Source organism: Schistocerca serialis, chromosome 2 (genome assembly GCF_023864345.2).
Source record: "Schistocerca serialis cubense isolate TAMUIC-IGC-003099 chromosome 2, iqSchSeri2.2, whole genome shotgun sequence".
NCBI lineage: Eukaryota > Metazoa > Arthropoda > Insecta > Orthoptera > Acrididae > Schistocerca > Schistocerca serialis.
In genome coordinates this window covers 253,449,335-253,472,193 of record NC_064639.1, presented here as the reverse complement: position 1 = coordinate 253,472,193, position 22,859 = coordinate 253,449,335, and the positions used below count along the sequence as shown (strand labels likewise).

Here is a 22,859-nt window from a genome sequence, read left to right as displayed (position 1 = left end):
CAGATCGTGGGTATACTGTAAGCGATGTGGAGAAGATTTGGCAGGCTTCTCACGGTGGCGAAAGCTGTGAATCCTCCCCTCCAATACGTAGTGTTGCGGGAGCGGAGGGGAGTGATAATCAGTCGAGGAGTCGGTGCGAGAACTTGTGGCCGGAGACTGCACGTAGAGAGAGAGAGAGAGAGAGAGAGAGAGGGAGAGATGGGGGGGGGGGGGATGCTGATCCCGCCTGGCGCAGTTTCCGCTGAACAGGTCGAGTAATCGTCGTCTTGGCCGGCCATTGTGACCGAGCGGTTCTAGGCACTTCAGTACGGAACCGCGATGCTGCTACGGTCGCAGGTTCGAATCCTGCCTCGGGCATGGATGTGTGTGATGTCCCTATGTTAGTTAGGTTTAAGTAGTTCTAAGTTCTGGGGGACTGATGGCCTCAGATGTTCAGTCCCATGGTGCTTAGAGCCATTTGAACCATTTGAATCGTCGTCTTTTTACTGTTATCGCTCCTTTTGCTCTGAGCAGCTCACAGTTTGCGAGGCCAATTCCGCAACTTGTGTTGCTTTCCAGTGCCTTTAATTATTTGGATTTTGGATCCGGTTTTTAACTTGTGTTTGCGGGCTGCACAGATTTAGGAAAGTCAATCACGTTCCATAGCAATCCACTACTTGTTAACAGAATAATCCGTATCCAAGCAATCTTCGCTCAAACTAACATTTATTGTACTTTTGGGCACATAAACGTGCATTCCATTGTGGAAATTGGCTTTTTAGATTCCCGCATAAACAGTTTGTCTTGTTTAGCATCAAATGAATAACTATTCATAAATTCACTTCAATAAAATATCCAGTTTTGTGAAGCAATTTATAAAAATAAATAGTGTTTAAGAGAACCGATTAGTTCCCCCCCCCCCTCCCCCTCTTCTTTAGATCTACAGCCCATAATTATAAATGTGACAGATTTGTTCTACATAACTGGAATGTGAACTCACTGTGGCGGCGTTCTGTTGTAAGACAGGTCTACTTACATGTAAAAATATTCAATTCTAAGGCAGGTGTCTTTACATGTAACAATATTCACTGATTAGCCAAAACATAATGACCACTTGTTTAATAGCGTATCGGTCCACTTTTCAAACACAATACAACAGAGATTCTGCTTGGCATGGACTCTACAAGTCCTTGACATGATTCCAGAAGTAAGTGGCAATAGATGGCTACACACAGCGCAAGCAATTCCTGCAAATTACGATGTGATGATTTAGGAGCACGCAGCTGGCGCCCGACGTGTGTTCCAGTAGGTGGAGATCAGGCATGTTTGTTGGCCAAGACATCAATGTGAGTTTATTATAACGCACTCAAACCACTGTAACACGGTTCCGAACATGCAAAACGGACAGTTATCCTGTTGGAAGATGACATCGTTGTAGAGGGAGACGTCAAGCATGAAGCGATGCAGGTGGTTAGCAATAATGTTCAAGTAGTTCAATCGTGTCATCATGCCTTCGATTAGCTTCATAGATCCCACGGAAGCCCAACTCAGTGTACCCCAAAGCATAATTATTGCCTCACCGGCCTGTATCTGTGTCGCGGTGCATGTTTCGTGCAGCATTTCGCCTGGCTGACGGCGTGAAAATACCTAACCTGGTCTAACAAGAAATGCGATTCATTCGAAAGGCGAAACGTTTTTATTGATCCACTGTCAAAACTCAATGATGCTGTGCCCGCTGCAATCATGACATGCGATGTCGTTAGGACAACAAAGGAACATGTAGGGTCGTGTGACGTGGAGCTCCATGTTCAACAATACCCTCTGAACAGTGTGCTCCGAAACACTCGTGCCTGCACCATCATTGTGCTCTGTCGTCTGACCTGCCCACAGATCGCTGTCTATCCTGGATTACACAGTGGGGGAACCTGCAACCTCTACGTTTTGTGATGAGATGTGGTCGTCCAATACCATACGGCCTACTCGTTACTTCACCATCATTCAACCGCCTTCCAACAGGCGACCAGCTTCGCCGTATCAGAGATTCTCGTTTCCAGTCGCAGCGCCACAACAAAGTGCCCTTTGTCAAAACCGCTTATATCAGTGGATTTCCGCATTTGCGACTCGTATCTTCGCTATAATGACTGCCCATTCGTCTCTCTTCCGCTTACATCCTTTCCTCACTGCGCCACGTGTCCGCAACACCACCAGAAGGAGTTCAACCTCGCGATGGGCAGTGGTCATAATGTTCCGGCTCGTCGGTGTGTATCTGGTAGGAAATTTAATTTACATGACAAAAGACTGATAAGGGTTGTTGTCATTCGTATTTAACAGTTTTGGAATCACAGGACATTTTCAACAACTACATTTACAAATTTGCCGGGTTAAGGCAATATAAGGCTTACACCAGTTAGCACATCGTTTGTGTGATGAGCACCTGAGTGTAGCAGGCAGAGAGCACTCTGCACTGCCGAGCCCCTGCACGTCACGCTCACAGTAACGATCCTACGAGCATCACTTAACGAGTAGGTTTACAACATTTCCGATATTTCAGTTCTGTCGATAACTAGGCGAAATATTGCGAAGCAATTTTTGTTACCCTTGGAAGCCGTTAGACAATCTGCAACTGGGGGACGTCGAATCGATCAAACTATTCCACATAAGCGCATGTCGGAAATGCACCGTTGTGGAGCCACAGCTATAAAACGAGAACCAATCAGCAACAAGCGAGCGGTGAGCTAAAGAGCACATTTACCCATCAAATTAGCTCAATGGGTATTTCTGGAGGGAAGGTGATGTTCTTTCCGAGGAACACTGTTGAGAAAATTTAGAGAACTGACATTTGAAGCCGACTGCAGAACGATCCTACTGCCACCAAAGTACTTTTCGCATAAGAACCTCGAAGAGAAGAGATATTTGGGCTCATATGGAGGCTTATAGATAGTCGGTTTTCCTCCGTTCAATTTGCAAGTGGAACTGGAAAGGAAGTTATTAGTGGTACAGGGTACCCACTCCACCCACAGTACGATGGTTTGCGGAGTGTGTGTGTAGATGTAGATGAAGAAGGTAACGCTTTCAGCTGAACAGTCAAAACAAGACAAACTTGAAATTTCCCTCTTTAGCTGGGGTTACGTTAGAAGAAAACTTTCTCTGGTGTTTATAGGGAACGGACTTCCCTAAAAGCCGGCCAGTGTGGCCACGCGGTTAAAGGCGCTTCAGTCTGGAACCGCGCGGCCGCTACGGTCGCAGGTTCGAATCCTGCCTCGGGCATGGATGTGTGTGATGTCCTTAGGTTAGTTAGGTTTAAGTAGTTCTAAGTTCTAAGGGATTCATGACCTCAGATGTTAAGTCCCATAGTGCTCAGAGTCATTTGAACCATTTCTTCCCTAAAAGTACCTTAACGCCATTCATTTCATATGGTGATACGCTGTCCTGCAGAAATAACATTGCAGTCGAGATGTGGTACTATAAGATGCAATGTTACTCATAACTGAATGTAAATGTCACATATTTTATGTTAGTGTACAGAGAGCGTGAATGAACTATCATTATAACAAATACAGTAGATTAGCAGTCGTGACTAACCACAGCATAACAAAGCAGTAGCCGAACCAAACCGCGCTGCAAGACACAACTAAACGCTTTCGCTTACCGTACAAACTTCCACGTGCACATCGCAGACTGGCTGTCACCTTATGGCCGCAGCTCCACAGCGGTGGCAAGACCTCCAGTCCCGACTGTATACCAGTCACCTTCCCTTCAAAGTAGGCTGACACAAAAGCTCCATAATTAGCAGTCATATACAACCGCTCGCTCGACGAAAGTTCCGTACTTAAGGACTGGAAAGTTGCACAGGTCACACCAACACTCAGGAAGGGAAATACTAGTAATTATACGCTGATTTACCGACACACATCATTTTCATCGATTTGCAGTAGGATTTTGGAACATGTACTGCGTTCGAACACTATGAATTACGTCGGAAAAAAGCAATCTGTTGATAAATAGCAGAGGTTCCGGAAATATCGTTCTCGTGAAACACAGCTAGTTCTTTATTCACCCGAAATAATGAGTGGTATCGACACCGGTTCTCAGATTTATTCTATATCTCTAGATTTCCGAAAGGCTTTTGACCCCATTCCTCACAAGCGGGCCGCGCGGGGTAGCCGCACGGTCTTGGGCGCCTTGCCACGGTTCGCGCGTCTTCCCCCGTCGCAGGTACGAATCCTCCCTCGGGTTTGAGTGTGTGTGTTGCCCTTAGCATGAGTTAGATTAAGTAGTGTGTAAGCCGATGGACCGATGACCTCAGCAGTTTGGTCCCATAAGAACTTACCATAAATTTCCAAATTTTCACAGGCTTCTAATCAAATTTCTTGCCTATCGAGTATCGTCTCAATTGTCCGACTGGATTCCTGTCAGGAAGGTCACATTTCGTAGTAACTGATGGTAAGACATCCAGTAAAACAGAAGTGATATCTGGCGTTCCGCAGGGAAGTGTTTTAGACCGCCTACTGCTCCTAAACTATATAAATAGTGTACGGGACAATTTGCAAAACCCTCTTACATTGTTTGCAACTGATGGTGTCCTTTAGGGTCTTGTAAAGTCATGAGAAGACCAAAACCAATTGAAAAATGATTTATCATCTGTATGGTGCGAAATGTGACAATTGATTCTAAACAAAGAAAAGTGTCAGGTCATTCACATGAGTACTAAAACGAATTTGTTAAATTTCGGTTACGCAATAGATCACACAAATCTAAAGGCTGTTAATTCAAGCAAATACCTAGGCATTACAATTACGAACAATTTGAATTGGAACTACCACACAGACAATGTAGCGGGTGAGGCAAACTGAAGGCTGCGTTTTATTGGCGAAACAAAGGATGTAACAGGTTTTCTAAACATATTGCCTACACTACGCTTGTCCGCCCTCTTCTGGAGTGCTGCTGAGCCGTGTGGGATTCGTATCAGGTAGCATTGATTGAGGGCATCGAAAAAGTCAAAGGAGGGCAACTCGTTTTATATCATCGCTAGCCCGCCCGGTTGGCCGTGCGGTCTAACGCACGGCTTTCTGGGCGGGAAGGGGCGCCTGGTTCGCGCCGCGAATCCGCCCGGCGGACTGTGCGAGGTCCGGTGAGCCAGCCAGTCTGTGGGTGGTTTTTATGCGGATTTCCATCTGTCACGGCGAATGCTGGTTGGTTCCCCTTATTCCGCCTCAACAACACTATGTCGGCGATTGCTGCACAAACAAGTTCTCCACGTACGCGTACACCACCATTACTCTACCACACAAACATAGGCGTTAGATTCGTCTGGTATGAGACGTTCCGTGGGTGGGTGGTGGTGGGGGGGGGGGGGGGAGGGGGGGCCCACCAGGGGCCGAACTGCACTATAACCCTGGGTTCGGTGTGAGACAGCAGGACAGCGGAGGGGTGAACTGGACTGCGGTAGTCGTCGTGGGGTTGTGGACCATTGCAGTTGCGGCAGAGATGGAGCCTCTCCGTCGTTTCTAGACCCTGGTTAACATACAATACAATTATCGCTAAATAGGGGAGAGAGTGTCACGTATATGATACGTGAGTTGGAATCATGATAATTAAAACAAAGCTGTTTTTCGTTGTGGCGAGCACTTTTCATTAAATTTCAATCACCAAGTTTCTCCTCCGAATGCGAAAATATTTTGTTGGTGTTAACCTACAAAGGAAGAAACGATGATCGTAATAAAATAAGAGAAATTTATAGCTCTCTCGGAGAAATTTAAGTGTTTCTTTTCCCGAGCGCTGTTTCGAAACTGGAACGGTAGAGAAATAATCTGAAGGTGGTTCGATGAACCTCTGCCACGCACTTGAGTGTGAATTGTGGAATAGTCAGGTAGATGCAGATATAGACGGCCATTTCCGACTTACACCTCTTTTACAAAATTTTTCTCGAAGCAACGCTCCTACCGCATTATCTATCCTGTGTGTCAAGTCCTACGTGTAAATTTCCATAGGTAATCGTATTTTTTACTGTGTTTTAGTGGTGGGTTTACGTTTACATACAACAGAATATGTCTTGGATACATTTTGAAAGTGTAAATGTGTTTGGCTCTCTTTTCAGGTGTGGCTATAGTGGCATTATCTATTACTACTATAATTATATGCAGACGATTTTATTGTGGAACAGACAGAAGATAATTTACAAAGAGGGCTATTCATCTTTGAAATATAGCAGAAGTATATGAACTGGTAATATCTCCAAATAAATGACCAGAAATGGCATTTATGAGGAAAACATGATCAATTTCAATATTGAGATAAATGTAAAAGATCTTGGATGTGAGATATCTCCAAGCATGGATCGCGACACAGAAAGAAACCTATGCTAATTTAAACAGATATGTGGAACAATTCGTAGAAGTCCGAAATGTAAAACCAGAAAAGAAAGTAATCTGAAGCTTTATAAAACAATGACAGTACCGGAAGTATTATCCGGAAGTGAAATGTGGGTACTCTCGAAGAAAGACAGAAGGAAAATTACATCAGCTGGGATGAAATTTCTCAGGACAGTCAAAGGCTGCACACTGACAGACAAGATGCGAAACACAGAAATAAGACAAGAGATAGAACTTGCTACAATCAATGGCTACCAATTTCGGCGCAAAGTGTTCCTGCCGTTGTCACGTGTATACCAGTGAAAGTACATAGAGCTCTCCCTTTTAAGAACCTGTCGGTACATGCGTGATGCACTCGTCACTGCGCAAGCGCCACTTACGTGCAGGCTGTAAGTCTGTGCGTTGCTGTAAACCGCATGTGCGGTGAATGCTCGCCTTTACTGGTATCAGACCGATCGCATGGAAAACGAGGCAATACATCGTTTAAGTTTCCCATTGGCAGAGTGGTATCTAGGTGGAACGACAGCCCCGATCGATCAGGTTCTCAGACAGTCAAACTACTACTGATTCCTTGACGGTGAAGTTACTAAAACTCGATACTTATTTACTCGTATAAAATTTATTTAAATTAGCACTGTAATTAGGTATAGTCTGCAGTGGTCACCTAACATCAGATTACGTAGAAAACAGCAATGAGGAAGAAATTTAAAAAGACAAATCTTCAACGAAATGCTCACACGTTACAGGTTTGCTTATGCTGTTACGTGCCGCTTTTACGCACTGTGAATACTGTAATATTATAACAGCATATTCGCAGGCCTGTGAAACTTTCACTGTGCAGAGGTGTAAGCTACTATGAACCTTCCAGAAAAGTAGGAACTCAGTGCTGTGCCGGTACTCGAACTAGGCGCTTTACGTTTTGGAGGCAACACACTACCTACTGAGATAACTGAACACACCTCTCGCAATCTAATTTTACGTTTGCAAATTCAGTGGAAGCGCTCCTAAAAGTCTCGGATGTAGAGAGAGGAGACAGAATATCATGGAGACAACTTAACTAACCGTTGTGTTCCTTTCCCAAATGCAACTTACACTCTGTATCATATATTAAACTCTGTACTTTATCATTGGTCTATCAGTCATTTGAGGAAGCCTCGTGGAACAATACTTTCCGCAATGTGTCACGTGTGACCTTCCTAGTATAAATTGTAATTTTTAAGATTAATTTATCATTGTTAACGGTGGTTGAGCTACGTGTCTATGCATCACTCATCTTCAATTGGCGCAATACTATTTGCATCTTCGTAAATACGTTTTTGCCTACTGCACTTTGGACGATGCAACTGCCTTTTACTCTAAATCTGCAGCTACAGTTCACAAGCCACACTACGGTGTTGTAGCGCGGGTCTGTTCCATTAGCGAAAAGAGTGTAATAAGAACGATTATTGCAAAACTTCTGTATGATCCCTCATTTCCGTGATGTTTCTTCGTCGTGACTTCGAGGGATGTTTGTGGCAGAACGTTGCTATTTGCCCACCGCTTCTTCCATTTTACTTACATTTTTACTTTAGCAGACGTTTCCACTTATCACTAGTTGCCTATTCTCAGATTCCACAAAAGTCTATCTTGCCACTCTTCTTGCTATAGGCCTCTCCTTTCCACGGCTTTGGCTATAGTCCTCCACATTGCCCTCGGCTTCCCTCGGGTCCTTCCCCTTGACGGAGACCGGTTGAGCAAACACTGCCGCTATTGCTGTACTTCCATCTGTCGGATGTTTCCATACCAATTCAGTGCTCGAAGGATCAGTCCTATCTGTGATTGGTTCCACTTCATCCATCTCCATTCTTACGTTTTCATTTCTCAGTCGGTCCAACGGGTCGCTCCCATGATACGGCGTAACCCGCCCATTTCGACAGCCTGTTTCCCCCTTTGTCTCTCGTTCTGTGTCCAACACTCTGAACCATACGTCAGAATACTTTCAACCACAGCAGGAAGCACTACTTTCTGGGACCGATGACCTCAGCAGTTTGGTCTCATAAGACGTTATCACAAATTTCCAAATTTCACTACTTTCTTTGTTCATATGGATATGTACCGACTCCAAATGATACCATTTAATTACGTAATAGCCACCCTCGCTCGAATTATGGGCTATGTCCACATCACACTGTTCAAGTGAATCCAGATACTTGAACAGTTCTACATTTCTTACCTGGCCAAACTCAAAATCCAAGTCTTCGCTTTGCCAAATTCCAACAACAAGATGTTTTATCCGTACTGACTGTAAGTTCCCATTGTAAATAAGTATTCATTAACTTTCTCATTTTATACATGGCCTCATCCTTATCGAGAGCCATAAGTACTTTATCGTCAACAAACAGTAATGAATGAAAATTCTGATGCTGTACTGTCTATTTCCGTATTGTAATGGTACTTGAATTACGTAACCATTACGGCACCTCACCTCAACCTCTCGATATCAGCAATATTCTACTGTGTTTCTGTAAAATAGTTAACATATTTCTGTGACAACATTCAGATTTGATTTCATTAATGTAGAGATACTTCGATACATCGATATGTATATATTGCAATGATATTATTCTTATGTGAATTCTTTCTTTTGTCACTATGATCGTTGACGTGCTTTTAACTCTGATTTTTGGGAGCGTAAGCGGTTATTAGAGAGTCAAGCTTTGGTCGTCATGTTAAAAAGACGCAAATTGTAGTCAGTTTATGAAATGTGAACTTTAACAGTGAGGAAGATATTTTCAAGTATGTTTTATATTGTGAAGTGATGTTTTGGAACGAGTTACGCGATATTGCAACAAAAAAGAAGTGTAACTTAAATTCGGAGTGCTGATTGCTTTTTTACAACCCCATTGTCCTAACTTGCAAAAGTTTAACTTTCAAGAATTGTTTATGAAACACATAAATAAAACTTTTTAATATCGCAGAATTACACCTAGGCCTCTTTGCATCCGAGCTTGGAATCATCACTACCTAGATTTTCGACGATTGAGAGTTCACAACGAGACCAGCGTGGGAAACACGAAAAGATGAGTGCCTAGTTTATCCATTATTTCAAGAAATGACTTTATTAACTGTGCTCTAATGACACCTGCCACAGTGGCCGAGCGGTTCTGGGCGCTACAGTCTGTAACCGCGCGACCGCTACGGTCGCAGGTTCGAATCCTGCCTCGGGCATGGATGTTTGTGATGTCCTTCGGTCAGTTAGGTTTAAGTAGCTCAAAGTTCTAGGGGACTGATGACCTTAGAAGTTAAGTTCCATAGTGCTCAGAGCCATTTGAACCTTTTTTGACACCTGACACATAATATAACTTTGTTGTTGCCCGAAAATGCAATATTTAACAGCGTGGGCAACACTACAATCATAGTTAATTTTTGACCTTTGTTGTGGTAGGGTTGTTAGAGTATCCAAGAACAACTTAAACAAGCTTGGTGACGTACAGCATCCTTGTCTTAATCCTCTACTTGTTTTAAAACTCTAGAATATCTTAAACCAACCTTCACAGCTGTCTCGCATTGGTGACAAATTCTTTTCACCAACGCTGTTAATTCACCGTCCACTCCAATCTTTTCCTGTGTTGTCCATAGTAACCTCCTTGGCACAGAATCGTAAGCCTTTTCTAAGCCAACAAACATAAAAAGGAGATCTTGATTTTTTGCGAACATTTTCTGACACATCTGGGGTACACAAAAGATGTTATCCTAGCACACTGGACTCGCACTCGCGAGGACGAAGGCTCAATCCTGCGTCCAGCCGTCGTGATTTAGGTTTTCCGTGATGTCCCTAAGTCGCTCCAGCCAAATGCCGGGATGGTTCCTTTGAAAGGACGCGGCCGACTTCCTTCCCCGTCCTTCCCTAATGCGATGAGACCGATGACCTCGCTGTCTGATCTCCTCCACCAAACAACCCAACCCACCAACCCAATGTCATCACCACAGATTTTCCCAGCTGGACTGTTGCTGCGATACAACAACTTGCGCAGCCTCTTCGAATCTGTTCTTTACTGTACTATTGAACAACCTACTCACCGAAGCCTTTACTCTTATTCCCCTGTAAGTAGTCGGATCTTTCCAGCTCCCTTCCTTACGTATGGCGGTAATGTATGCCATCTTCCATTCTTGGACTACTTTTTCGACCTCACGCTCTCATAATTTCATTTTCCGTCATACACAACGCCTTTCCTGTAGCGACTGACAGGGGGCTTGTTGAGCATCTCCATAACGCCCTCGTGCTAACTAAACGATCCCGTGACAAGATTTACCATTCTTCATTAAATCTTCGTTTCTGCTATAAATCCAACACACTGAAGAACAATATTCAGGACTCGGTCGAACACATATTTTGGAATCCACTTCCTTCGTTGATGAATTTCATCAAGATTCTTCTAATGAATCCGAGGCCAACATTTGCTTTTCCTGCAATTTTTTTTTTTTATGTGGTCATTCCAATTTAGGCCGATTCGAACGGTTACTCTGTCCCTTACGCTGTCCCGATGTCTAAGCGGAAGCGTGATATAGCCTCTTTGCCTTTAGCCAAGCAAACTACTGCTTCTTGTCTCGCCAGAGGACACGTGCACGTTCTCAGCGCCGAATTGACAGCGGTCTGCATCAGCTCGAAGGACAGGTGCTGCTGGTAGTTATGTGGGGCATGGAATCTCTGAGCAACTTCCGTAACTGAATATCATTTTAAGCAAGTCTGTGTTGTTAACCTACCAGCTTATATGTGCAAGAAGCACATCGCTCGGATTTGGCGGAAGGCGGTCCCCTAGCTAGGTCTGTCATTTATATCTTCAGAAATCACGGGCAAAGTGGAGTTTCTGAGGCGCGTGGACTGCATTGGTGAGCTCCTTTCTGTGTAGACTGTACGAAATGCTATTAGAAGCTGTGAATTCTGTTTTTTTTTTAATTCTCTGTGCTTTAGGTTTAACTCCAGTTTTATTTAATATGTCTTCTGGCAAGGCTAACTTACATTGGTTATGTCATTGTTATTTCTGTCTATCAGGTTTGAACCTAGTTCGTAATTTATGAACATCATTTGTCCTGCCGTTGTGCAACCGCATTTGATACTCAAGATCAATTTTGATGGATGTTTTAAGTAAATCCCGGAGGCAGTTCTAGTTTACATTTTGTTTATACATTCTTCTATAAAAGTAGCCTATCTCAATTTAAAGTTAACCATTGTACATTGCTACCTGTTCTTTACCTAAGATTTGCATTTTACCTTATTATTTATGAACGGTCAGGTAATATTTCCCTGTCTACATTTCATATTGCTTTGTAATTGTTCCTTGCCTGTTCTGATTTCCTGTCTTTATAGGTGTTAACTGAACTGTTAATTACATGTTTTTGATGCTTGGAGCATGTTTCTCGAAACGTGTGATAGTTAAAATGTTTTTGTCTGGTGTAGTAGAAACTGAAGCCATACAATGCTATACTGAATTATTTAGTGGGTGGACCAACCCAATGAGGTCAAAGTTTACACTATTACACATTTCTACTTGCAGCTTAAAATTTAAATTTTATTGTTCATTCCTTGCATTTATCTTTGCCTGTTAATTACATATGATAAAACATTGTAACAACAGCATCGAGAACATTTTTATTTAATAAATGTGTCTTTTCTGGATAAAGTGTTACATTTTTTGTGGCCTGGCACTTAACCACTCCCAGGTTCTCGTCTGGCAAAGTACCTACGAGTAGTGACTGTTCCCAGAGATTTTTCACCAGTAGCAAAATCAAATAGTAATGGAACACATCGCCTATTTACGCGCAGTACGTTATACTTATTTACGTTCAGGGTCAACTGCAAGTCTCTGCACCACTCATAGATCTTCCATTGACCTTTCTAACTTTCAGTACAGTCATCTGGCTTTGCAGCCTTCCAATAGACGTCTGAAAAATATCTAACAGAGCTTCAGATTTTATCCACTACATCATGTATATACATTCATGCTCATAAATTAAGCATAATTGCAGAATGTGGTGCCACACAACGTGGTATACACAAAACTGGCGCTAATAGCATAGGCGGATAGGGAACACACACGACACAGATCTGTAAGTCCATGGTATTGGTGATAAGTTGAAAAAACCGTCCCGAAACACATGTGGTACAAAACGCCACTGTTTCCTGCGCATGTACCCTGACATCAGTATGGGATATGATCACCATGCACACGTACACAGGCCGCACAACTGGTTGGCATACTCTCGATCAGGTGGTCGAGCAACTGCTGGGGTATAGCCTCCCATTCTTACACCATTGCCTGTCGGAGCTCCTGAAGTGTGCTTGGGGTTTGAAGACGTGCAGCGATGCGTCGACCGAGAGCATCCCAGACGTGCTCCATGGAGTTTAGGACTGGAGAACAGGCGGGCCACTCCATTCGCCTGATGTCTTCAGTTTCAAGGTACTTCTCCACGATGGCAGCTCGGTGGGGCCATGCATTGTCATCCATCAGGAGGAAGGTGGGACCCACTACACCCCTGAAAAGGCGGACATACTGGTGCGAAATGAGTCCCGATACACCTGACCTGTTAGAGTTCCTCTGTCAAAGACATGCAGGGGTGTACGTGTACCAATCATAATCCCACCCCACACCATCAAACCACGACCTCCATACTGGTCCCTTTCAAGGACATTAAGGGGTTGGTATCTGGTTCCTGGTTCACGCCAGATGAAAATCCGGCCAGAATCACTGTTCAGACTATACCTGGACACGTCCGTGAACATAACCCGGTACCACTGTTCCAATGACCATGTAATGTGTTCTTGACACCAGGCTTTACGAGCTCTTCTGTGACCAGGGGTCAGTGGAATGCACCTTGCAGGTCTCCGGGCGAATAAACCATGACTGTTCAGTAGTCTGCAGACTGTGTATCTGGAGCCATCTGTTCCAGTGGCTTCGGTATGTTCCCGAGCAAGGCTACCTGCAGTACTCCGTGGAAGTCTGGGGGCAATGATGGTGAGATATCGGTCTTCTTGTGGTGTTGTACACTGTGGACGTCCCGTACTGTAGTGCCTGTATACGTTTCCTGTTTGCTGAAATCGTTGCAATGATCTTGAGATCACACTTTGTGGCACACGGAGGGCCCGTGCTACGACCTGCTGTGTTTGACCAGCCTCCAATCGCCCTAGTAATCTACCTCTCATACCTCTCATAATCAATATGTTCTTTGAGCCATTTTCAACAAACAGTCACCATTAGCACGTCTGAAAAGTGTTCACACTTCCTCGCTGCACCGTACTCTGACATGCTCCAACAAACCTCTGCGTATGTCGACTGCTACCAGCGCCAGCGCGCGACGACGGCAGGTCAAATGCACCGCATGGTCATACCCCTAGGAGATTTAAACCCGCAAACCGCCCACCAGAGAGTTGTTTCACCATGTATCAGCATTACCCTTAATTTATGAGCATGAGTGTAGAATGAGGTAACAAAAGTCATGGGATAGGTATATGCACATACAGGTACGGCCAAACTTTCAGGAAACATTCCTCACACACAAATAAAGAAAAGATGCTATGTGGACATGTGTCCGGAAACGCTTAATTTCCATGTTAGAGCTCATTTTAGTTTCGTCAGTATGTACTGTACTTCCTCTATTCACCGCCAGTTGGCCCAATTGAAGGAAGGTAATGTTGACTTCGGTGCTTGTGTTGACATGCGACTCATTGCTCTACATCAAGCACATCAGTACGTAGCATCAACAGGTTAGTGTTCATCACGAACGTGGTTTTGCAGTCAGTGCAATGTTTACAAATGCGGAGTTGGCAGATGCCTATTTGATGTATGGGTTAGCACGGGGCAATAGCCGTGGCGCGGTACGTTTGTATCGAGACAGATTTCCAGAACGAAGGTGTCCCGACAGGAAGACGTTCGAAGCAATTGATCGGCGTCTTAGGGAGCACGGAACATTCCAGCCTATGACTCGCAACTGGGGAAGACCTAGAACGACGAGGACACCTGCAATGGACGAAGCAATTCTTCGTGCAGTTGACGATAACTCTAATGTCAGCGTCAGGGAAGTTGCTGCTGTACAAGGTAACGTCGACCACGTCACTGTATGAAGAGTGCTACGGGAGAACCAGTTGTTTCCGTACCATGTACAGCGTGTGCAGGAACTATCAGCAGCTGATTGGCCTCCACGGGTACACTTCTGCGAATGGTTCATCCAACAATGTGTCAATCCTGATTTCAGTGCAAATGTTCTCTTGACGGATGAGGCTTCATTCCAACGTGATCAAATTGTAAATTTTCAAAATCAGCATGTGTGGGCTGACGAGAATCTGCAGCCGGCCGAAGTGGCCGTGCGGTTAAAGGCGCTGCAGTCTGGAACCGCAAGACCGCTACGGTCGCAGGTTCGAATCCTGCCTCGGGCATGGATGTTTGTGATGTCCTTAGGTTAGTTAGGTTTAACTAGTTCTAAGTTCTAGGGGACTAATGACCTCAGCAGTTGAGTCCCATAGTGCTCAGAGCCATTTGAACCATTTTTTGAGAATCTGCACGCAACTGTGCAATCACGTCATCAACACAAATTTTCTGTGAACGTTTGGGCAGGCGTTGTTGGTGATGTCTTGATTGGGCCCCATGTTCTTCCACCTACGCTCAATGGAGCACATTATCATGATTTCACACGGGATACTGTCCTGCTAGAACATGTGCCTTTAAAAGTACGACACAACATGTGGTTCATGCACGATGGAGCTCCTGCACATTTCAGTCGAAGTGTTCGTACGCTTCTCAACAACAGATTCGGTGACCGATGGATTGGTAGAGGTGGACCAATTCAATGGCCTCCACGCTCTCCTGACCTCAACCCACTTGACTTTCATTTATGGGGGCATTTGAAAGCTCTTGTCTACGCAACCCCGGTACCAAATGTAGAGACTCTTCGTGCTCGTATTGTGGACGGCTGTGATACAATACGACATTCTCCAGGGCTGCATCAGCGCATCAGGGATTCCATGCGACGGAGGGTGGATGCATGTATCCTCGCTAACGGAGGACATTTTGAACATTTCCTGTAACAAAGTGTTTGAAGTCACGTTGGTACGTTCTGTTGCTGTGTGTTTGCATTCCATGATTAATGTGATTTGAAGAGAAGTAATAAAATGAGCTCTAATATGGAAAGTAAACGTTTCCGGACACATGTCCACATAACATATTTTCTTTCTTTGTGTGTGAGGAATGTTTCCTGAAAGTTTGGCTGTACGTTTTTGTAACACCCTGTATACAGTTGGCGGTAGTAAAGCGTACACAAGGTATAAAAGGGCAGTTCATTGGTGGAACAGTCATCTGTACTAAGGCGACTCATGTGAAAAGATTCCCGGCGTGATTATAGCCGAACGACGGGAGTTAACAGATTTTGAACGCGAAATGGTAGTTGGAGCTACACGCATGGGACATTTCATTTCGAAAATCGTTAGGGAATTCAATATTTCGAGAGACAGAGTGTCAAGAGTGTGCTGACAATACCAAATTTCAGGCATTACCTCTCACCTCGGACAACGCGGTGGCCAACGGCCTTCACTCAGTAACCGAGAGCAGCGGCGTTTGCGTTGAGTTGTCAGTGCTAACAGACAAGCAACATTACGCGAAATAACCGCAGAAATCAACGTGGAACGTACCGCGAACGTATCCGTAAGGACTGTGCGGCAAAATATGGTGTTAATGGGCTGTGGCAGCAGACGGCAAACGCGATGCCTTTCCTAGTAGTTCGAAATCGCCTGCAGCGCCTCAAATGGGTTCGTGTCCATATCCATTGGATCCTAGACGACTGTAAAACCGTAGCCTGGTCAGACGAATCCAAATTTCACTTGATACGAGCTGATGGTAGGGATCGCGTGTGGCGCAGACCCCACAAAGCAATGGACAGAAGTTGTTAACAAGATAAAGTGCAACCTGGTGATAGCTCCATAGTGATGGGGGCTGTGTTACATGGAATGGTCCAACTGAATCTATCACTGACTGGAAATGATTGTGTACGGTTACATGGACACTATTTGCAGCCATTCATGGACTTTACGTTCTCAAACAACGATGGAATTTTAATGGATGACAATGCGCCATGTCACCAGCCCACAATTTTTCGCGATTGGTTCGAAGAATATTCTCGACAATTCGAGTGAATGGTCTGGCCACCTAGATCGCCAGACGTGAATCCGAGCGAACATTTATGGGACTGAATCGAGAGGTCACATCGTGTGCAAATCCTGCGCCGGCTACACTTTCACAATTATGGATGGCCGTAGAAATAGCGTGGATCAGTCTGCATCGGACTTCCAACGACCTGTTAAGCCCGCGCCACGTCGAGTTGCTGCACTAAGACGGGAAAAAAGAGGTCCGACACGACATTAGGAAGTACCTCATGACTTTTGTCACCTCACTATACAAAGGGCGGGACATTGATACCGACCGGGCCAAATATCTCACGAAATAACCATCAAACATAAAAACTAAAAAGAACGTAAATGGTCTAGCTTGAAGGGGGAAACCAGATGGCGCTATGGTTGGCCCGCTAGATGGCGCTGCCATAGGTCAAACGGATATCAATTTTTTAATAGGAACCCCCATTTTTATTACATATTCCTGTAGTACGTAAAGAAATATTAATCTTTTAGTTGGACCACTTTTTTCGCTTTGTAACAGATAGCTCTGTAATAGTCATAAACGTATAAGTAAGTGCTATCACGTAACGTTCCGCCAGTGCGGACGGTATTTGCTTCGTGATACATTACCCGTGTTAAAATGGACCGTTTACCAGTTGCGGAAAAGCTCGATATCGTGTTGATGTATGGCTATTGTGATCAAAATGCCCAACGGGCATGTGCTATGTATGCTGCTCGGTATCCTGGACGACATCATCCAAATGTCCAGACCATTCGCCGGATAGTTACGTTATTTAAGGAATCAGGAAGTATTGAGCCACACGTGAAACGTCAACCACGACCTGCAAAAATGATGATGCCCAAGTAGGCGTTTTAGCTGCTGTCGCGGCTAATCCGCACATCAGTAGCAGGCAAATTGCGCGAGAATCGGGAATCTCAAAAACGTCGGTGTTGAGAATGCTACATCAACAACGATTGCACCCGTACCATATTTCTATGCACCAGGAATTGCATGCCGACGACTTTGAACGTCGTGTATAGTTCTGCCACTGGGCACAAGAGAAATTACGGGACGATGACAGATCTTTTGCAAGCGTTCTATTTAGCGACGAAGGGTCATTCACCGAAAGCGATAACGTCAACCGGCGCAATATGCACTATTGGGCAACGGAAAATCCTCGATGGCTGCGACAAGTGGAACATCAGCGACCTTGGTGGGTTAATGTATGGTGTGGCATTATGGGAGGAACGATAATTGGCACCCATTTTATCGATGGCAATCTAAATGGTGCAATGTATGCTGATTTCCTACGTAATGTTCTACCGATGTTACTACAAGATGTTTCACTGCGTGACAGAATGGCGATGTACCTCCAACATGATGGATGTCCGGCACGTAGCTCGCGTGCGGTTGAAGCGGTATTGAAAGGACAGGTGGATTGGTCGTCGAAGCAGCATACCATGGCCCGCACGTTTACCGGATCTGACGTCCCCGGAGTTCTTTCTGTGGGGGAAGTTGAAGTATATTTGCTATCGTGATCCACCGACAACGCCTGACAACATGCGTCAGCGCATTGTCAATGCATGTGCGAACATTACGGAAGGCGAACTACTCGCTGCTGAGAGCAATGTCGTTACACGTATTGCCAAATACATTGACGTTGACGGACATCATTTTGAACATTTATTGCATTAATGTGGTATTTACAGGTAATCACGCTACAACAGCGTGCGTTTTCAGAAATGATAAGTTCACAAAGCTACATGTATCACATTGGAACAACCGAAATAAAATGTTCAAACGTACCTACGTTCTGTATTTTAATTTAAAAAACTTACCTGCTACCAACAGCTCGTGTAAAATTGTGAGCCATATGTTTGTGACTATTACAGCGCCATGTAAAGCGAAAAAAGTGGTCCAACTAAAACATTCATATTTCCTTACGTACTACACGAATATGTAATAAAAATGGGGGTTCCTATTTAAAAAAACGCAGTTGATATCCGTTTGACCTATGGCAGCGTCATCTAGCGGGCCAACCATAGCGCCGTCTGGTTTCCCCCTTGAAGCTAGACAAGTTTCGTTCTTTGTAGTTTTTTTGTTTGACTCTTATTTCGTGAGATCTTTGGCCCGGTCACGATCAATGGACCACACTGCATATTGTAAACAGTAATGACCCTGTAATACTGCTTTGGAATACTCGACATATTACCTTTAAATCTGTTGATTTTACTGTCTAAATAATGGCTCGTTGTTTTCGCGCTTACATGAATAGCACACATATAATTAGTATCACTGATACAGTGCAGGACCTGCCATGTGAGAGTGTGTACTGTTCATATAGATTCGTAAAAAGGGAGCCGCAATTTAAAGAATAAAATACTTACATCGTCCAAAATACAGATGAAGAAAACGTTTTGTTTATACAAGTATAAATGTGTTACGCCAACTGAAGGTGAGTGAAAGTCCGGAACACGTTTTGCCACAAATAAATCTTTATAAAAAATGGCTGGTTGCTATATTTCTACAGTAACTATTTTTAAGTTCTTGAAAAACTGTGCAGGAGCTACTCTGAAGCTCACAGCGCTACTTCGGCAGCGTCCTGAGGCGCACCATGGGATTCAGCTACTCATGCGATACGTATGGGTTATACAAGCCCATCTGAACGGTCCTGCAGAACCGGACAGCGAATTACAATATTACTACATCATTCTACGCATTCTACACACGGTTGCCATTTATGCAACTTCTCGCCAAGGTATTGCCGAAGAGTAAAACGAAGTCATTGTCTGTAGGTCGGCGTCACACGAATTCCTCTCCTTGTCTCATGTTCAAGCCAGTCTCCGACCTTTAAACTTGGCATCAACAGTAAGATCAGACTGATCACTGAACCAACTGGTCCCCTGTGTCATTAAGCCACGATGTACATTTACCTCTCGAATCGTCAACGTACTCCCAAGTTTACACGCACACAAATTTACTAGGCTCTTTCCGTGACTCTCTTTTTGAAATACAGATAAGTGCATAACCAGTCACTAAATTACATCGCGTTTTGTATGAATCTAGAGCAGGATCTTCGTGCGCTGTGTCCCAGATTACTACGTCTGTTTTCTCAAGAACATCTACGAGAACATCAATACAAAATACGCAACCTTGCAGTTGACAACGATGAATTCAAACTAAAGGCTAGGGTTCACTAATATTCAATCTGGTCATGAATTATGCCTCATCTACAGAAACCGACTCCATGTGTACTTTCAAACGCTGATGTCATAGTTCTACTATCAGGATCCCTACCATAAATTTAACACGATCTTAATGCTTGGAGCACGGCGCTAGAACTCGAGAGTATGTAGGACCAAAACGGAGTACGCTTACTGCAACTTCTCATGAATGGCCACCAGCTGTAAGCTGCATCTACGTCTAGATTATGTCCTTATAACAAAAACCAATCACTTCAGGTCTTCGGCTCGGTAAGAATATCCACAGCTCTCACGGATGAATACGATAAAACCGTGTAAAATTGGATGATTGAAGTGGAGGAGACATTTGCTATGCAAGTATACCTTTCAAAGTCAAAGGAAATACAGGGTGTTAAGAAAGTATTCCACATTTTTGAGAGGTGATAGTAAGGACGAAAACAAAACAAAAATATCCACTAAACATAGATTCCAAAATGCTTACCTTAAGAGTTATGAGCACATGTTCATCTTCCTTACTGTGAAACACATTCCTTGATATTGTCCATTGATACAGCACGCAGTAACAATCGAGTAGTGTTGTTACTGTAAGCATTATTTACAGTTCTGTATCAGAGCAGTGTATGCATTACTTCTAAGGGAACTATTTTGTGTTCTGATAAGTTTGTGGAAGGTACTTACACTGCAGTTTTATCTTCGCACTTATCAGTATAATGGAAACCTGTTATTCCACACGGGAAAAGGCAGACTATCTTCTGTTACGCTCTAACAAATCGAAGCAACCATCCAGCCCATATCCTGTATGTGGAAATAAATCAAGAACAATGTGATCTCATTTGTTAATCCATTTGTTTACTGCTTTCTGCAGGTAGTTCGTATAAGCAAAGAGCTGGCAGTAGAAGAGATGCCTTTCACAGCAGCGAAGATGATGAAGTGCTCATAGCACTTAAGGGATGTATTTTAGAAACCATATTCACGGGATATGTTTTTCTTGTTTTGGTTCACACTACCACCTCTCAAAATACGAAAATTTTTCTTAATATACTATATACAAACGAAAATAAGACCAACTCTAAAGTATGGATCAGATTCTACGCGAAAATCAGACGACCGGAAGCTTCAAAAATGGTTCAAATGGCTCTGAGCACTATGCGACTTAACTTCTGAGGTCATCAGTCGCCTAGAACGTAGAACTAATTAAACCTAACTAACCCAAGGACATCACACACAGCCATGCCCGAGGCAGGATTCGAACCTGCGACCGTAGCGGCCACGCGGTTCCAGACTGAAGCGCCTAGAACCGCTCGTTCACACAGGCCGGCGGAAGCTTCAGATTATAGTAAAGGGTCTTGCGCTGGTCTTTATAAGTTACCCTAAAACACAGAGTACGAAACGACCACATCGAAGGCTCATTTAAGGTAACAAACATAGCGGAAAAGCTTCAAGAGAATCCCTTGCACTCGTATTGATATTACATGCACCGTGAACGTAACCGTGTGATAAGAACATAAATATCCAGAAAGAGGTTCTGTACGTCGACATGGATTAGGACCCGAATGAACGACCTGAAAAGAATGGGACTGCACCCTGATATGACACAAATAGATTCAGATTTGTGTAACAAGATTATGAGGATAGATCCCAAGACACATGGAAAAGAATCTGAGCAGTTTCTGCCATTATGCAAGACTGGGAAGCCGCTTAGGGCGGAAAACTTTAGAACAGCGAAGAGCAGATTTCAAAGGAAACTGCGAAAAAACTGAGCAAATGAGAAAAAAGAGGAAAACTTATATTACACCGAATTGCTTTCAAAAGCATACGGAAAATTGCTTTACTTACTTTGACGGAAGTATACACATTGCCTGTACCTCAAAACTGTTTCTTCTTGTTCCAGTTATTTTGGGAAATTTCAAAAATAGAGAAAAAAAATACCTTCTTGTTCCGTTGGTTGTGCTGGAGGAGGGGGGGGGGGGCATATGGAGAGCACCAATGGTAGTATAACGACGGAGCGCCATTTTTCAGTTCTCGCCTAGGGCGGCAAATCCCCTAGCAACGGCCTTGGAAATAAGGCACAGAAGAAGAAGAACACAAAGATGAAGAAGGTCACATTTCGGAGGTTTCACTCCATCATCAGGCGGCAAGTTTTGGTGTTTGGCTGGTGTTTATTGCTTCCGGGATAACATTGATGTCGAGATATCTACTATACTGTGCGTCGTCGTTTTCCGTAAGAGCACTAAATTTGAGCTTAAGACATTCGCCGTTCATACACTTTGCTAGAGATGCATTTTACGTAAATACACAGCACTGTAGATACTTGAACATTACATGTTTGCAGGGGAAATGCTCCGGAGCCAAACACCGGAACTAACGCATGTTATGGAGCAAAGCGTCGTAAATAAATAATAATGTGAAACAACAATATTCAGAGACTGGTTAGGCTGTGTATTGCTTTATAGCCCCCGTCGCTACGCAGAGATGCGTGTGACAGCTGTAGCCGTCGGAGCGTGACTGACCTGCTGTATGCCCGAGTGGTGCGGTGTGGCGCGGCTGCTACGGCTGGTGCGGCGGCCGACTTTCTGCAGTCCGCCGCTGGTCTTCGGCACTTCCACTCACCTGTTGCGGCCGCCACCTGCTCAAGGCCCGAGTGACACGGCAGACGCGACGCTGCTGCCGCCTGCCGGCCGCAGAAGGTGACCGCGTCATCCGAGTACCTTTCGCTGGAGCGCCGCGTAAGCATGGTTTATACCCAGACCCGGACCCATGGTTCGGTTCTGGGGTTCTGGATAGGATTACAATTTGTTAGTCATCCCTCCCCCCCACCCAAAAAAAAAAAATACAGGTTACCTATACGCTCGCTTTTAGTGTGCCACAGATGGATACGATTTTCATCTATATAAATAAAAATGAATGTTTTTGTACATGTGTCCCCTATGCATTCTTCAACTATTCATCCGATTGCGATGACACTTTGGTGAGTTGTTCTTCGTACGCCCGCGAAGGTTAAAAAAAAAAAAAAAGAGGAAAAATGACAATATAAGCATTTATTACACAATGTTGCCCTCAAGTAACACCAAAATCGTACATTGTTGTGTGCATCGTGTTTAAGGTTTCGTCTTTGGATGGGAAATTGTGCTTGCAAGCAATGTTTATGGTCTCACGTACAGAAATAT

The 22,859-nt window shown here is 44.1% G+C and overlaps 1 protein-coding gene across 1 annotated transcript in view; it reads right to left on the bottom strand.

Annotated features, from left to right (window-relative positions):
* Positions 1–22,321, bottom strand: part of LOC126455883 (high-affinity choline transporter 1-like) — a 449,603-nt gene extending 427,282 nt beyond the window's left edge. The window contains exon 1 of the mRNA XM_050091642.1: positions 22,203–22,321. The gene's annotated coding sequence lies outside the window, so the exon portion shown is untranslated. The remainder of the gene's footprint in view (positions 1–22,202) is intronic.
* Positions 22,322–22,859: the final 538 nt, after the last annotated feature.